The sequence below is a fragment of the Phoxinus phoxinus genome (genome assembly GCF_949152265.1).
Source record: "Phoxinus phoxinus genome assembly, chromosome: 1".
In the NCBI taxonomy this organism is placed as follows: domain Eukaryota; kingdom Metazoa; phylum Chordata; class Actinopteri; order Cypriniformes; family Leuciscidae; genus Phoxinus; species Phoxinus phoxinus.
In genome coordinates, this window is record NC_136876.1 from 14,827,531 (window position 1) to 14,846,460 (window position 18,930).

General features: G+C 41.8%; 1 protein-coding gene across 3 annotated transcripts in view; it reads left to right on the forward strand.

Annotated features, from left to right (window-relative positions):
- Window positions 1–18,930, forward strand: part of gcgra (glucagon receptor a) — a 101,264-nt gene that overhangs the window by 33,836 nt on the left and 48,498 nt on the right. Inside the window, exon 1 of one of the 3 annotated variants that reach the window (XM_079623428.1) lies at window positions 12,608–12,651. The exons of the other annotated variants lie outside the window; for them this stretch is intronic. The gene's annotated coding sequence lies outside the window, so the exon portion shown is untranslated. Of the gene's footprint in view, window positions 1–12,607; window positions 12,652–18,930 lie in introns of those variants that run through there. 3 annotated transcript variants of the gene reach the window in all.

An 18,930-nucleotide genomic window follows, 5' to 3' on the forward strand; every position in this document is an offset into this window, starting at 1 on the left:
GTTTAATAAATGAACCTTATTGTAAAGTGTTACCAAATAGTCTAACCTTTGAAGAAAATAATGTTATCTGTTTGGAAAGAAATTAATTGTTCATCCATCACAAGCATGTATTATGTTTTTCAGCACTCAATCACTTTTAGTGTGGGTTACTGAATGAATGAAGCATTGACTGAGACAGGGTTTCTGAGAACTTACAGCCGGGTTGCTGAAATGAATATCCAGAACCTACAGCGAAATTAGTAATACAATTACTGTTGATAGTCATTACACAAAATTAAAACACTGTCATGTAAAATAAAACGTTTTCTCATTCACCATCCATACACATACCAACCACTTTGATGCACAAATTTAGTTCACAAAGCAATACATTTTGTGTATGCTTATTTGCTATTTGTTTTGAATGTGCACTTTTTTTCACAAGGGAATGTCATCATTCCTTACTAATGCTTTTCCTTTGGTAATATGTAACTGGGAGGTTCATCATACAGGAATAACAATATATTTATTTTATTTTATAAAGTGATATGAATGAGATTTGCTGGTGCAAAACTTGCTCTAACAATGATAGGGTGTTGGTGGAGGTTTTATCATGTTGCTAGGGTGATCTTCGGCTTACTGTCTAAAAGCATAAAAAGATGATATTCACAGATTTTGAAAAATCTTAGTTATCGTTTATAAACAGCACACCTCTTCCCAACAACCTGCATGATTTGAGGTATCATTCATGTTAGTAGCTCAATCGCTCCAGGATGAGTTTAATACTTAGTGCTAGTGGTTTTGAAAACCCCTTTATTACAACAGAAACCTACATTGTAATCCACCTACACAATTGCTTTAGCCAGAGCTGTTTTCAAGCTAAAGCAGTTGTGTAGGCGTATAACAATATTTACTTCTATTGTAAAAATGTTCGCAATTGATGCTCAAGCTAACATAAGCGATGAATCATATAAACATTTATTTTTGTGTGTTTTCTAAGCGAGACAAGCTTTTCACAGCTGAAGTTGTTTCAGCATGAAGCAATCATACATGTGCCTGCTTGTCCACTACAAACTCAGAGATATGTACAGACAGCATGAGAGTGGAAGAAAGGGGATGAATGAAGATCATAAATCAAGACACTGTTCAAAAACCTAGTGTGCTGCCTACATAGGACGCATTTATGCATCATAAACACACTGCGGAAGCAAAAGGTTGTTCCAAATGTAAGATCACTTCTTTTGGCCAAAGGTTTTAACAGACAATCATAAAGATAATTTAAAGTGGCATCATCCCCTGACTTCACAGAAAGGTATATTGTGGTATCATTTACATAGCAGTGATACAAGATGCTCTGTTTTTGAAAAATTTAACTGAGGCGTATATTAAATAAAGCAAATAAACATGGTCCCAGTATAGAACCTTGTGGGACACCACCTTTAAAAGGTGCAAGGATGTAAAACTCATGCTCTCAAAGAGAATGTTTTGTCATGTAAATATGAAATTAACCACTTTAGGGCAACACCATGAATACCAATGTCCTGTTTAAGTTTGTCTGAAGGAACGGCATAATCACTTGTGTCGAAAGCTGCATTAAGATCCAATGAAATCAGACATACGCAGCTCCGCAACAACATTAAACAGAATATAATTTGTATCATATTTTTATTCATCATACATCATATATAATATTTATCCAATATGGTGGATGAAGTGAGAAAATTTTAAATTTGAAGTGAGAAAAACGTATAAATAATGGTAATAAAAATAGTTAATTCTTATTAAAATTGACTATCTATGTGAAATAAAGTGATATTTTTGTGACACAAAGAGTTGCTTCCAACCATTTACTGGATGTAGGATGCTGCCTATGTAGACAACAGACAGTAAGTCAGCTCAGTTGGTTTTGAAACAGAACCACTGAGTCTCATCTGTGGCATATCAGACATGGTGTTGATGGAAATGGTGTGGTAGAGTTGCAGATGGAGTCAGCGGTAGTCAGTGAGTATCGCTGCTGACGCAGGCACAGAAGCAGTGACATTAATCTGAACCTCCATCAAGTGACAGCATTTGAGGTGTGATGTGACAGGGGTGTGCAGCGCTGGCACTCTCAGACGTTTCCTACCGCGTTCCTCATTGGCATATAACCTCGCCAACATGCTGGTTCATGACACTGGTATCTCTGAAGCCTCAGTGAACTGCTAATCAGATCATGGGCTCCTAACTGTCACGTCCCAGTGGGGAAGAGGAACTGCACTTGTTCTCTTACCCCAGTTTAATGGCTATGACCGCTTCACCCAACGGTTCTGTGTATCACTGCGTAACACCCTTAGCAACCACCCTTAGTAACATAAACATACACATATGTTTGTTCTTACTTCAAGAAAAATCCAGCACAAGGAAGGTATTTAGTGATTTTACTTAATGAAAGTAGCGTTTATAAATGTTTTTGCTTTAATGTTTGTATTGTGTGGTAATCATTTTATAAAAGCAATAAAGGTACTTGAGGCTAGTGCTGTATGATGAATATCACCTTCAGCCCTGACTTATTCACCATACAGCACAGCCTCTCGCACCGTATTGCTTACATATAGGCCTACTTATTGAATGCTACCACAGAAACCGAAAATTCTCGGGACAGCAGCATGTGTCCAACTTTCAATCTTAACCGTTCTATTATATCAGAAACGATCTGAAAACAGGGCTTTAAGTGTAAAATACCAAAATTGTTTTTTTTAACAAAGCTTTTTATTTATGCATTTACCGGTATTTGCTTTTTTCTTAGTTTCTTAATGTGTGATTCTGGTCTTATTGTGCATAATGCAAAACACTGTATGTCTTTCACTCAGAAATTATAACTAAATTAGTTTTTATGTTGACTTAAAAATAAAAAAGTTGTTAAGTGATGTGTTTGTGGGCATATTATTGTATGTAGTAACATAGTCATGTCATCGTTTGGCTGTAAAGTCAATGGAAACGTCAAATTCACCAGCCTCATTTCACTGGGAAAGGTGTATCAGTGCACCTTTAAAGCTTATTGCATATTCGTCCGTGTATATATATCAGATCTCAGTCTGTTTGACCATCACTGTTCTATTAAATGTTTCACTGATGGATCCACACAGATTTGGGACACTTAGCCGAGACCACACAACAATGGCATTGCTGTAAATACAGCCCATGTGTCCACCAAACTCTCACTGCGCTCTTCAGAGGGGCACGAGAGCAGCCCTGCATTGTGCTCTTTAGTCAGAGAGGTTTGTTTTCTCGTTCATGACAGTCAATGTTTCCATTTTGCAAAATGCCAGGATTAAAGTGAGCCCTTAAATACAAATAGTCAATGGTTGTTGTGTGGCACTTGTAAATGATGAGTGAATGCTCAATGCGTTGCTGCTTTGTTTGTTAAGAGACATTTGCAGTTTCCTCTGTAATTAAATTCGGTAGTGAATTTAAACACACAGTGACAATTATTACTTAGTTATTGTTATTACTTAAAATGAACTATTACTAGCCTATTATACACTACCGTTCAGTTTTAATTTTAATAAATTCATACTTTTATTCAGCAAAGTACTGACAGTACTTTAAATTGTAAAATATTTCTAGTTCAAATAAATGCTGTTCTTTTGAACTTTCTAACATTCTTTTTATTAAAGAATCCTGAAAATATGTTTTCCACAAAAAATATGAATGACACTGATGACTAAAGACATTAGTATAGCAAAAATGTAAATGTATACTAGACTTATAACAAGGGAGACTATATCATGTAATATGTCTGAGTGTTTGCAGTTATATATGGCATATACATAACCTACATTTACATTATTGGAAACTGATCAAATGCTTGTTACTAAATTATATCAACCAGTCATAAATTAATATTTCATAACTAGTGTGACATTTGCTTGAATAGCTAGTACTAGTAAAATAATTAGATTCTGTCATTCATGTTACCCAACAAACTAGAATATATATTTATGTATTTAAACGCATCAAAAGAGAGATGTATACGCTGCAGCTTGTAAGAGCAGCTGAGGTGGAAAGAAAGCCCAGAGGCTGCATGCATACAGCTCACATTCTGCTAATGGCGTTTTTTGTCTTTATACAGTATCTCATTACCTTCCGCCTCTGTGCCACTAGTCATTATTTCGCAATTTTCACAACCGCTTTTAACCTCATATAATTTTCTAAAAGTGCATCTGTGCCCCAGTCACTTTTTTTAGCCATTGTTGGCAGAAATTGGCTTAAGATGTGATATAAGAGTTGGCTAAAGTTGCAGCTTTAGGTAGGCTTGAAGATAACCCTTTGTCAATTTTTACTCAGTCTTGTTAAGTGAGATTAGCCTAATAGGACTCAAGTATTCCTAGGCAATATTCCCCATCCGCAACAAACTCCTACTAAGAGCATTGCAGCGTGTGCGTGAGGCAAGGTCTCAGGTGTTGAATCTGTCACTCAGTGTTAGTGGTGTCTGAGGCAACAGTGTGGGGAATGAATTCAAAAAGTGCCCTGTGGTGTACTTTTTCCTGACCCACTGCCTGATTTTAAAGTTGCTTTAACACCGTGTGAAAACAAAATGGAGCTGTGACTTGCTGCTTCATGGTCAGGCAGTTCTTGCCAGAATTGTGGATCAAACCTTAAAGTCAACTTAACTGAAGTTACGATTGTCTTTTTATCGAAACAGCTTCTTGAACAAGAATACATTTACTGCAGGACTTGATTTTGTGGGATTTTGGGAACTGATTAGATGGTTTAATGGTTGTGGTTTGCTATTGGTCAATCTCGTGAGTGACAAGTTGTTCCTGCCCTCTAATATATATATATATTTTAATATAATGTTGTTCTCTGAGGTCCATTTATAGTTTTACTTCAAAAATATCCTAATTTAGAAGTAATAAGCTCTTTTCTATCTTAATGTTGACCCTTTCTTTCAAACACTCCCCATTCAAGACTTGGAAGTAACACCCACTGCTATGATTGGGTAACAGTTTTGCATATTAAAATAATTTTCAACGTCCCCACCATTACAATTGTTTTGAAAACGTTCAATATTGAAAAATGTTTTGTTAGTTAAAAGATTTTCCAACAATGTGAAACATTTATGCATATTACATATGCTTCATAAGTCTAGGTTGTGGCAAATACAGTTCAAGTAGAGTTACCACAGTTATAGGTAACAAGATACACTGTGGTGTTTTGTGTAAACGATATTATGAATGAATGTACTGTCGTTTGTTAATGACAAAACAGAAGATCTCGCTTTTATTCAGGATTGCAGTAATTGGCTTAGATCAAAACAATAACAAAAGCAGCATTGTCCATGTGCTTTCTTCCGTATCTGGGAACCCCTCACATTAAACCCATAAATACCGAAGCAAAGGAAGGAACAGCAAATCACAACTATTCACATTTTGATTGCGGTGCTAAAGTAAATACTCAAGTACATATCAAACAATCTGTATCAGACAAAGCAATAGTGACACATGGTAAAAAACACTGTTACACACACTTGAGTGTTGTGCCGTTACTGTCGGATCCAATATCATCTTTATTTTCAGGTTCTCTGAAAAGCCTGTGCCGAACGGTGTCTCGTTTAAAAACGAATCCACAGTAAAATTAGGCAAACAAACAGTGTCTTACTGAAGTTTCTTGCTTACTGAAGTTCATTCATGCTTTCTTAATAGGATCACAAGGACGGCAATGCAAATACTTAGTTTTTCTACAACTTGGCACTTCAAAATGTCTTGTAATCATCAGAGGCATCTCTATTATTCTGTAGAATAGAATAGAATAGAATAGAATAGAATAGAATAGAATAGAATAGAATAGAATAGAATAGAATAGAATAGAATAGAACGTCTTTATGGTCATTATTCTCACGTACAACGAAATTAGGAAGTGCTTCCCTTGGAGCCGAAAAAATTATATAACAAACACAAACAATATTACATACAGTACACAAATTATTAATTTGTAGTCAAATTTAAATATTGCACTAACAAGTATATATTGCACTAAGCCTGTTTGTTGCAAAGTGAAAAAAAAATAAAAATACAGCGTAATTGCTGGAGTAATCCTGTGTTTGCGTCTCTCTCGTTTTTACTATACAGTACATTACGTGCACGAATCGGTGGGCGAGGATAAAGAGGCAATGATATAGAAGTAGACGTTGATTTTCCTCTGCAGAGGCTGTCTTTCATTTATTTTTGAGTTCTGAAACGTACAGACTATTTTGTATTAATGACCTCTTATATGTCAGAAGATCTAAAAAATGTGTTTTCCTCAATAAACCAGAAACCATATTTTTTCAATTAGACCAATATAAAAATACACTTTAAATAAATAGCATGCTTGTTTCACTTTTTTCAGTGTACATTTTACATAATTATACATAACCTTGAGATCCATAGCCAATTGGTTTGGTTAATTAATATACGGTACTGCAAGGATGACCAACTGTCCATACAGTAATTATCTGTCTGTGTGTCTGGGTTCAACTTTTGTCCTCCTCTCTCTGGAAGAGTTTTGATTGGGTCTCACACTGCCGAACTAATCATTCTGATGGATTTCTGCAAAAATGACAAAAAATTTGATTTTGGGTAGAGTGTAGTGCACATAATGCATTTCTGTGATCTATTGGATGCTTTAGTATGGAGGAGAGCTTTGTATGTAATGGCCAGTAAGTATAATGGAACAATTGCAGAATTTAAATGAACATATTTTATCTAAACTCAGTGAAATAATTTACATTTAGAAAATGGTGCATGCAACTTTAGTTTAGTGAAAAAAACTGCCCATCCCTCAGGAGTTGCAACATAGTTTGTGGGTTTAAGACTTTGGGCTTTGGTTTTCTCCAAATATAAAATCACCTGGAAGATTAAAGTAAAGTAAAAGATGACACAGAAAACTGTTTTTCCTCCTTTTCCAATCGGTCAGGACTCAGGGGTTTTGCAGCAAATGTTGTGATTCTAAAGGCCCTAATATACAGTATGTTGAGTGAAATCGAAGAATGAACTGCTGTGATGTCATCTCAAACAAAATCAGGCCAAAACGAAGTTCATTTGGTGTTTGTTTCTGGAGTTCGAAACAGCTTGCCAAAGCGAACTTTATGGAAAAGTTCACTCTGGCTGGTAAACAACTTCACATTATAGGTAGGTATGGCTATGAGGCTCTGCCTTCCTTGATGTGGAAATTTTCTCTGGTTCATTTCCTATGTTGAGTCCATCAGGGTCAGACGTCTGCGAGTAAAAACATGAACACACTGGAGAGCCTCTTTAGTAACTCCACGAGCATATGGGTATAAAAGGTAGATGCATCACTCATTCAGGTTTATGCTGAAGAGCCAAGACAGTGACTCTGGCCATTTCAGCAGACAGTTCAGCGTTGTGGCAGGAGGGACACCACGCTTTGTTCCTTCCATCAGGGAACAGAGTTTACAATAGTAACCGGAATAGCTAAACCGTGTTACAAGGTTTTGCCGGTGCAGATATCTGGTAACAAGGGCACTCGCAACATAATAACCTACCCAACGCCCCACATAAGCCGTGTAGTCCTTTGTACCACATGGGGACAGAGAGGACAGCGTTTACCATGGGAATAGGTCGCTTCAGCTGATCTTTTTGACCTTTTCTTTCTTTCTGTTTAAAAAATAGAAGCTCACAGCTATGCAGACCAGAATTAGTGCTGGGGAAGTGCTCTCTCACTACGGAAAACACATCATGCCATAGGAGAGGTTAATATGTGGAGAATATATCACATGGAATTACCAACCAGGAAGTACCACACATGAAAAAAGGTCCCTGTGGTAGATCCGACCTGAAAAGAGAGGAACTACTAGAAACGCAGCAACTGGCGGCAGGGATGGAGCCTAGGGGAAGACATAGGTTTACCATTAGGGAAAGAGTATTGTGGAGAATACATCATATGGGTTTACCATCAGGGAACCACTACGTATGGAACACCTAGCACCAAGTATACGGACTGACCAGAAAAAGGGCAGTAGTAAAGAGTACTGGATCTGGCGTCGTATTCCACCACCAGGTTCGGCTGCTGAGAAAAAAAAGAAAAAAACCTCACTTCCAGTGTTCGCCAGTCCCGGGAAGTCACATGGAAAAAAAAGCACACATTATGTCCACAGGGAGGGGACAGGTGCTGCGTGCAAGCAGTACACCCAGCCCATTGTCCATAACTTACCTCTTCATACTCAATAGCTCATGGGAAGAAAATGGCTCAACCACAAATTATAAAATCTCATGAAGGGTTTAGGGTGTCGCTCAGCCTGGCGCTATACAGATGACTGTTAAAGAGACGCTGTTTGCTGGAGCCCAGGAGGATGCAAAACTTCTTGTGGAGTGTGCATGCACTCTTAACGGGCACAGCACGCCTTGGGCCTGGTATGCCAAGGCAATGTCATCCACAATCCAATGGGTCATCCTGTGTTTGGAGGCAGACTTCCCTTTTTGCTGTCCACTAAAACAGACAAAGAACTGCTTAGAGCTTTTGTAGCTTTTAGAGCTTTTCTGCGTGTGGTCCAATTAAACACGCAGGGTGCATACTGGACACAGCAATGACAAAGCTGAGTCTGCCTCATCCCGAGGCAGTGCTTAAAAGCTCACCCCTTGGTCCCTAAAAGGGTAGTGGGAATTTGCACTCTTCTGAAGGAAAGACAGCAATGACCTGACTGCGCATCTCTGTGGGTCTTCGCTTTGGGGAACATACTCCTTCAAGGCATAGCCCCGTCTCGTAGAGGGGGCTCTAGCCTGAGTGATGGTGTCTATAACTGCTAGTGATAGCCCACTCAAGTCTTCCGCATCCTGTCAAGAGGCCAGATATGGAGGTTCCAGAGGTCTGAGCGTAGGTGCCAGATTTTGCCCCATCCCTGACAAAGAAGGTCCTTCATCAGGGGGATACACCAGAGAGGGGCTGTCGCAAGGAGCAAGACCTCTGGACGAGAGTAAAGTTGGTTGCCAAGTAGAGTTCCTGCATCAATCCCGGTTCAGAACTAGAGCTTGTGAAGTAGGACTGGGCAGTGAAATATGCCCTCCATGACTTTGTCAGTTCTTCATACATTTCCCGAAAGAAAGGCAGTGGGGCTGGGCGTGGCTTGGAGTCACGTTCCAAGCCAATATACCAATCATCCAGCCACTAACGCTCGGGACAGGATGGAGGATCCCTCTCCAGCTAGTTTTGGTTTTCGATGGCCAGGGCAAGTATGGCTGCCAACTCTGCATAAGACTCAGACTGAGCTACCACACCCTAGGGTGGGAGTCCAGCCGAGTCCTTAGCGTTGGAAGGCAATAAGCCCACCCTCTGATGGTGCTATCGAGTGCAGAGTGAGAAATCAGGTGCACCATGTGACACAAATTCAAAGTAATTCGAGAACTCTACCAGGCAGAACATGCAATACAAGGGACAAACGGACACACCTTGTCCGTGTGCATCACAGAAGTACCGGGATTATGATATTGTGGGAAAATTTGTGGGCAGTTGTGGCCTAATGGTTAGAGTCAGGTTGCAGGTTCGATGCTCAATACCAGAAGTGAAAATGTAGGTGGGGGAGTGAATGAACAGTGCTTTCTCCACCCTCAATAGCCACGACTGAGGTTCCCTTGAGCAAGGCACCCACTGTGGCTCCCCGTGTGCTTCGGCAGTGTGTCCACAGTTTGCAGTGTATGTCTTTAGTGCTCCTAATGTGTGTGCATTAACTTGGATGGATTAAATGCAGAGGACAAATTTCGAGTATGGGTTACCATAATTGGCTTTCACATCACTTCAATCTTTTGAAATGCAACACTCTTTTTCCAGAGGTGAATGAAATGAGTTTGTGTAGAGGTGACAATCGTTTGGCTCAAGTGACAAGTGATGCACGCCGTCTCCCTTTTATATCCGGATGTCCATGGTAGTGACATGCAAATTCCAATCACCAATTCTCATTGGCCTTTCACTCAAAGTGTCAGAGGTGTTTGGGGCTCCCGAGTGCGACCCCTAGTGTCAGTCATCAACACCACATCTGTAACAATGCAGGTCGATGGGACGAGACCCTAGAAGGGTGGTCTCGACGGGATGAGACCCTGGAAGGCTGGTCTCGGCGGGACGCGACCCTGGAAAGGTGGACTCAGCGAGACGAGTTCCCGGAAGGGTGGTTTCGGAGGGACAAGACCCTGGAAGGGTGGACTCGGTGGGATGAGACCCTAGAGCTGGCTTGTAGGCTGATGCAGGCTCAGGAACCGACGGCGAATTCTCATGCGCGGCTGACGGCTGACAGTATCTGGCTCGGCAGGTATGACGTAAAGACATTCAGGTGGTGTGGCAAGGAAGAAGGCTGGCGATGGTGGTTAAGTAGCGATGTAATCATCAGCCTCAACCACGGTGAAGGCTGAACCGTTCAACAACAGCACATGATCCAGGTTAATTGTGCAAATTAACCTGGTTTTGTGGCTGAAGCTGACTGGTGCAGAGGATCGTCTAGTCCAAGCCCGAACACGTTCTTTAGGAGGTCATCTGGCCAGTTGACCTGGTGTGAAATCTCTAGGAACTCCTTCACATATATTCCGAACGAGCGGCCATCCTTGAAACAGATTATCAGATGATCAGTTGGGTTTTGATGGAATCGGAAAACGCCCATACTTTGTTTATGGTCTGTAACAATGCAGGTTTAAGCAGGGAAGGATGCAGAATCTACTTGCAGCAGCTTTAATTTAAACAAACTCTCACGCTCTTAAACTGGATCACAAGAAACAAGAACAGAAGAAACAAGAACAGAAGAAACAAGAACAGAAGAAACAAGAACAGAAGAAGAAACAAGAACAGAAGAAGAAACAAGAACAGAGGAAACAAGAACAGAGGAAACAAGAACAGAGGAAACAAGAACAGAAGAACCGAACACAACAACCAAACATAACGCGACGACAGACAAGGAACAGACTGAAACACAGGGCTTAAATACACAGAACAGGTCAGAACAGGAAAACGAGACACAGCTGGGACAAATTAACTCATAATGACTAATTAGCAAGACAACAGGTGACAGGGATTAACTCAATGAAACACATGGGCAAACTGGTTGTCACAGGCAAACATTATATATGTATATTAACTTACCTTCCAATAGAAAATACATTTTAACAATTCAAGTAAATTCATCTTGTTTTAAGGATGTTTGGATATTTTTTAATGAAAGTCTAAAATACTGATTAGGAAATTATTATTATTATTTTGCACTGCAGCTCACTTAGGATGCAAGACCAGATTTCTAAGAGAACTAATTTCACACTGATTCAGTCTTTTGGCCCTTGCATGCACATCATCAAAACCATAGCATTCAGATAAGGATTGTAATAGCAGAATCCTCTCTAATTGTTTCTGTCCTGTGCCATGTTGCGGAAGCTCATTTCACTGACAGACCATCCTGAACGTCCAGCAGTGAATGGGGTGTGCGGATGAAATGCTTCGGGCATGTGTCACTCTAATTTTTCTGTACCTCTTCATGAACCGTCTTAACTGCTGTTATTAATAACCACAACATTTTCTACTTAGCGTGAAGTTAAATAATGATACTGAACCTGTAGTAGCATGGTTACCATGAATGTACACAGTGTTATTAAAGTCTGAAACCTCTGCAAAAGTGTTAGTCATTAAATCACCATTCTAAAATCAACATGAAATTGGGATAGTGTGGTATCTGTCAGGATTTATTAAACAATAGCACATAGGATAAGAGTAGTAGCATTAATCCATCTTGTTCACTTCTGATGCGTAAAAAGACAGTATAAGTCATTATAATCAGTAATTATGTCCCCAATTAAATAAAACCTTACCAATCTGACAGGTTCTGGTCCAGTCGCACTGGCAAAGTTGATCGATCAGCTTGGACATCTGCATTTTCGGGACCAGATTCGGACTTGAATTTATAAGGTAGAAGTTGAACCAACGTTATCACATGTCATTATTGCTTTGGGAGCTGATGTTTCAAATATGGTAAGGGGTGTGACATTTCCGTCACACGCTTAAGGTTTTTGGACCAATCACAATGCACTGGATCACTGGCCATTAGGAGCACACCACACTTTTCAGAACGTTGAGCTTTTTAAAATCGACTCGTTTCAGAAAGGCGGGGCATGGGAGCAACAATAATGTACAGTATGCGTAAAATATATATATATTTTTTTTTTTTTACCTAAAATCTCTTAAACACATTACATTAAACCAAATACACATTATAATGTTATTTTTAGAACCATCATATGACCCCTTTAACAACTATTTTGTTTGGAATATTCAGCCTTTATTATAAATTATTTGTCCATGCACATCATTATTTATTTGTCCATGCACATCATATATATATAATAAATTGACTCAAAGCATTTGCAGAGTTTAAATTGTGTTTTTCCAGAGGGTGTCATCTGATAGCAGAGTAACTCCCATCGGATGCAATTTTTTTTTTTAAATAATGTTTTTTTGTGTGTGTGTGTGTAATCACCACAATAAGGTCAAAAGATAATTTCAGTGACATTCCTGTCCCAACCTGCCCAGACTGGAACAGAATGGAATTTGAAACGTTTTAGCCAAAAATGTTTCCATGGTAAAGGTGTTTTTTGCAGAAACGTTTCAGATTTCGTTCTGTTCTCCGACTACAGCTGAAGTAGGGGTAGGATGTGGATCAGTAACCAGGTGAGTAACTGTTACTAGCCTACATTTTGGGTTGCCAACATCAGTGAGCTACAGTACCTTGCTGTTTAAAGGCAGCATCATACTTGACAGTATGCAGCAACTCTTTGTGTCACAAGTAGTACGTGAAAACCCAACTGATTTCAGAAGTTTGCTCTTTGCATGTTGCTAAAAGTACAGTCTGAAAATACACAGTACAATTGAATATTTCGAATTGAATAGAATTGAATAACTGTTGTAACTTATATTGTAATTAGATTGACATTTTTATTAAACAATTTTTTGTGTTGTCTTTGTATGTACAATATAGATTTGGAATAGCATACTAGCAAACGACTCAAAGAGTAATAATTACTGGTGCTTGCTTTAGCAAGGCAACAGTATTGTTATTGCTCATACTTATTACTGGTGCTTGCTTTAGCAAGGCAACAGTATTGTTATTGCTCATACTTATTAATGGTGCTTGCCTATAGGCAAAGCAACATTAGTGTTATTGCTCATACTTATTAATGGTGCTTGCTTTAGCAAGGCATCATTATTGTTATTGCTCATACTTATTATTCTTCTTCTTCTTCTTCCACTTTTTTTTCGTCTCGCTACTCCTCCCGCAGTTTTTGTCACAGACCCATGAATGAGGTGTCAAAACGTGCGTCCTATTTGGGAATGGTGTGCTATGACTTTTATAAGCGATCGGGCGTACGATGTTCGCCCGCCGGGCGAAATAGCAGCGAAAAAAAACGCATAGACTTACATTGAAAAAAACGTAAAACGCCTCATAGCTCAGAGCGAGGATTTCGTAGAAATGTGAAATTTACGACATTTGTAGAGGCTGGCAGGCTCTTTAAGAATATACCTCACAATGGGGTAAAAGTTGCACCCCTGGGGGGCAGGAGCGGCCCAAAGTTTTCCCATTCATTGTCTATGGCATAGGACGGCCCATGAAATGGGCCGTCCTACACCATAGTAAGCGATTTTGTATTGAACATAACTCTGGATCACAGTGTCATAGAGACAAGGGGGCGGGCTCATTTTACTCAGACGACCAATCAGTCTCTCCGGATCATTGTGAAGCTATCAGGCCACGCCCCTAGCAACCATTTAGAGCACCTTAGCAACAAGTTCCATAGACTTCCATTGAAAGAGATCAAAGGGATATCTCTAGATAGAAGAGTCATAGAAACATGAGGGTGGTCTCGTTTGACTCGGGGCAGCAAACAGCCAATCATGAATCACATCAACACTTCCTAGCCCCTCCCTAGCAACCATTGTCGAGCACCTTAGCAACCAAAATTCACAGACTCATAGCTCAGAGCAAGGATGTCGCAGAAACGTGTAATTTGGCACATTTGAAGAGGCTGATAGGCTCTGTAAGAACATACCACTCAATGGGGTAAAAGTTGCACCCCTGGGGGGCAGGAGGGGCCCAAAGTTGCCTCAATGAAGTACTATGGTGTAGGACAGCCCATGAAATGGGCTGTCCTACACCATAGTAAGCGATATTCTATTGAACATAACTCTGGATCACATTTGAAGAGGCTGGTAGGCTCTGTAACAACATACCACACAATGGGGTAAAAGTTGCACCCCTGGGGGGCAGGACCGGCCCAAAGTTGCCCCAATGAAGTACTATGGTGTAGGACAGCCCATGAAATGGGCTGTCCTACACCATAGAAACCGCATTTGTATTGAACATAACTCTGGATCACAGTGTCATAGAGACAAGGGGGCGGGCTCATTTTACTCAGACGACCAATCAGTCTCTCAGGATCATTGTGAAGCTTTCAAGCCACGCCCTAGCAACTATTTAGAGTTCCTTAGCAACAAGCTCCATAGACTTCCATTGAAAGACATCAAAGGGATATCTCAGGATAGAAGTGTCATAGAAACATGAGGGTGGGCTCGTTTGACTCGGGGCAGCAAACAGCCAATCCCCAATCACCTCAATACTTCCTAGCCCCTCCCTAGCAACCATTGTCGAGTACCTTAGCAACCAAAATCCAAAGAGGGATATCTTCCATTCTGAATGTCACAGAGACGTGGGAGTTGGTTTATATCATTCATACTGACAAGCAGCCTTTGGAGTTTCATGATTGGCGCTGCCAAGCCACTCCCTAGCAACAAAAGAGAGTACCCTAGCAACCATTTTGCAAGACCTATATCTCTGCATCAAAACATCGTATAGAGATGGGGGTTGGTTTATACATTCACACTGACTTTGGAGCTTCATGATTGGCAGCTGCCAAGCCACTCCCTAGCAACCAAACAGATTACCCTAGCAACCGTTTTGCAAGGTGTATATCTCTGCATCAGAACATCGTATAGAGATGGGGGTTGGCTCTTTTGACTCATGCTAGCAAACAGGACTTGCTACATGCTACACATGCTAGCAGTGAATAGCTACATGCTAATTTTGATTAGCTAAGTGCTAAATCATGCCAAGAAAATGCTACAAACTCCATAGTAACCATCTGTGACAACTACCAACCACCTAGTAACACCATAGCAACTACCCAGAATACCCTAGCAACTGCCTAGCAACCACCCAGAACACCCTAGCAACCGCCTAGCAACCACCTAGCAACCGCCTAGCAACCACCCAGAACAACCTAGCAACCGCCTAGCAACCACCCAGAACACCCTAGCAACCGCCTAGCAACCACCTAGCAACCACCCAGAACACCCTAGCAACCGCCTAGCAACCACCCAGAACACCCTAGCAACCGCCTAACAACCACCCAGAACACCCTAGCAACCACCTAGCAACCACCCAGAACACCCTAGCAACCGCCTAGCAACCGCCTACCAACCACCCAGAACACCCTAGCAACCACCTAGCAACCAGTCAGAACACCCTAGCAACCACCTAGCAACCGCCTAGCAACCACCCAGAACACCCTAGCAACCACCTAGCAACCGCCTAGCAACCACCCAGAACACCCTAGCAACCACCTAGCAACCGCCTAGCAACCACCTAGAACACCCTAGCAACCGCCTAGCAACCACCCAATACACCCTAGCATCTTCATAGCAAACTCCAAGAACACCCTAGCAACCGGGTCGTGTTTTTTGCCACTGCAAGCACCATTCACATTTTCTTCTGGAAATGTACGTTCTAGTTAATGGTGCTTGCTTTAGCAAGGCATCATTATTGTTATTGCTCATACTTATTATTCTTCTTCTTCTTCTTCCACTTTTTTTTCGTCTCGCTACTCCTCCCGCAGTTTTTGTCACAGACCCATGAATGAGGTGTCAAAACGTGCGTCCTATTTGGGAATGGTGTGCTATGACTTTTATAAGCGATCGGGCGTACGATGTTCGCCCGCCGGGCGAAATAGCAGCGAAAAAAAACGCATAGACTTACATTGAAAAAAACGTAAAACGCCTCATAGCTCAGAGCGAGGATTTCGTAGAAATGTGAAATTTACGACATTTGTAGAGGCTGGCAGGCTCTTTAAGAATATACCTCACAATGGGGTAAAAGTTGCACCCCTGGGGGGCAGGAGCGGCCCAAAGTTTTCCCATTCATTGTCTATGGCATAGGACGGCCCATGAAATGGGCCGTCCTACACCATAGTAAGCGATTTTGTATTGAACATAACTCTGGATCACAGTGTCATAGAGACAAGGGGGCGGGCTCATTTTACTCAGACGACCAATCAGTCTCTCCGGATCATTGTGAAGCTATCAGGCCACGCCCCTAGCAACCATTTAGAGCACCTTAGCAACAAGTTCCATAGACTTCCATTGAAAGAGATCAAAGGGATATCTCTAGATAGAAGAGTCATAGAAACATGAGGGTGGTCTCGTTTGACTCGGGGCAGCAAACAGCCAATCATGAATCACATCAACACTTCCTAGCCCCTCCCTAGCAACCATTGTCGAGCACCTTAGCAACCAAAATTCACAGACTCATAGCTCAGAGCAAGGATGTCGCAGAAACGTGTAATTTGGCACATTTGAAGAGGCTGATAGGCTCTGTAAGAACATACCACTCAATGGGGTAAAAGTTGCACCCCTGGGGGGCAGGAGGGGCCCAAAGTTGCCTCAATGAAGTACTATGGTGTAGGACAGCCCATGAAATGGGCTGTCCTACACCATAGTAAGCGATATTCTATTGAACATAACTCTGGATCACATTTGAAGAGGCTGGTAGGCTCTGTAACAACATACCACACAATGGGGTAAAAGTTGCACCCCTGGGGGGCAGGACCGGCCCAAAGTTGCCCCAATGAAGTACTATGGTGTAGGACAGCCCATGAAATGGGCTGTCCTACACCATAGAAACCGCATTTGTATTGAACATAACTCTGGATCACAGTGTCATAGAGACAAGGGGGCGGGCTCATTTTACTCAGACGACCAATCAGTCTCTCAGGATCATTGTGAAGCTTTCAAGCCACGCCCTAGCAACTATTTAGAGTTCCTTAGCAACAAGCTCCATAGACTTCCATTGAAAGACATCAAAGGGATATCTCAGGATAGAAGTGTCATAGAAACATGAGGGTGGGCTCGTTTGACTCGGGGCAGCAAACAGCCAATCCCCAATCACCTCAATACTTCCTAGCCCCTCCCTAGCAACCATTGTCGAGTACCTTAGCAACCAAAATCCAAAGAGGGATATCTTCCATTCTGAATGTCACAGAGACGTGGGAGTTGGTTTATATCATTCATACTGACAAGCAGCCTTTGGAGTTTCATGATTGGCGCTGCCAAGCCACTCCCTAGCAACAAAAGAGAGTACCCTAGCAACCATTTTGCAAGACCTATATCTCTGCATCAAAACATCGTATAGAGATGGGGGTTGGTTTATACATTCACACTGACTTTGGAGCTTCATGATTGGCAGCTGCCAAGCCACTCCCTAGCAACCAAACAGATTACCCTAGCAACCGTTTTGCAAGGTGTATATCTCTGCATCAGAACATCGTATAGAGATGGGGGTTGGCTCTTTTGACTCATGCTAGCAAACAGGACTTGCTACATGCTACACATGCTAGCAGTGAATAGCTACATGCTAATTTTGATTAGCTAAGTGCTAAATCATGCCAAGAAAATGCTACAAACTCCATAGTAACCATCTGTGACAACTACCAACCACCTAGTAACACCATAGCAACTACCCAGAATACCCTAGCAACTGCCTAGCAACCACCCAGAACACCCTAGCAACCGCCTAGCAACCACCTAGCAACCGCCTAGCAACCACCCAGAACAACCTAGCAACCGCCTAGCAACCACCCAGAACACCCTAGCAACCGCCTAGCAACCACCTAGCAACCACCCAGAACACCCTAGCAACCGCCTAGCAACCACCCAGAACACCCTAGCAACCGCCTAACAACCACCCAGAACACCCTAGCAACCACCTAGCAACCACCCAGAACACCCTAGCAACCGCCTAGCAACCGCCTACCAACCACCCAGAACACCCTAGCAACCACCTAGCAACCAGTCAGAACACCCTAGCAACCACCTAGCAACCGCCTAGCAACCACCCAGAACACCCTAGCAACCACCTAGCAACCGCCTAGCAACCACCCAGAACACCCTAGCAACCACCTAGCAACCGCCTAGCAACCACCTAGAACACCCTAGCAACCGCCTAGCAACCACCCAATACACCCTAGCATCTTCATAGCAAACTCCAAGAACACCCTAGCAACCGGGTCGTGTTTTTTGCCACTGCAAGCACCATTCACATTTTCTTCTGGAAATGTACGTTCTAGTTATATTTATTATTATTCTTCCACACAAAAGTTCGGCGCGTAACTCGCCCCGCACGGTTTGTCACAGACCCCTGAGTGAGGCGTCAAATCGACTGGCTCATTGAGGAGAGGTGTGCTATATCTTTTCTAAGCGATCGGGGGTGCGGTGTTTGCCCCAGGGGCAAAAAAGTCGACGAAAAATCCCATAGACTTAACATTGCGTCAAACTTTGACGAGTCATAGCTCAGAGCGAGGATTTCGTAGAAATGTAAAATTTACCACATTTGAAGAGGCTGGCAGGCTCTGTAAGAACATACCTCACAATGGGGTAAAAGTTGCACCCCTGGGGGGCAGGAGTGGCCCAAAGTTTCCCATTGACTTACTATGGTGAAGGACGGCCCATGTAATGCATGCGTTTTGTAATGCATGCGTTTATCCTACTATGGTAAATTGCATAGGGATTTTGTATTGAACATAGCTCTGGATCACAGTGTCATAGAGACAAGGGGCCGGGCTCATTTTACTCAGAAGACCAATCAGCATCTCAGGATCATTGTGAAGCTATCAAGCCACGCCC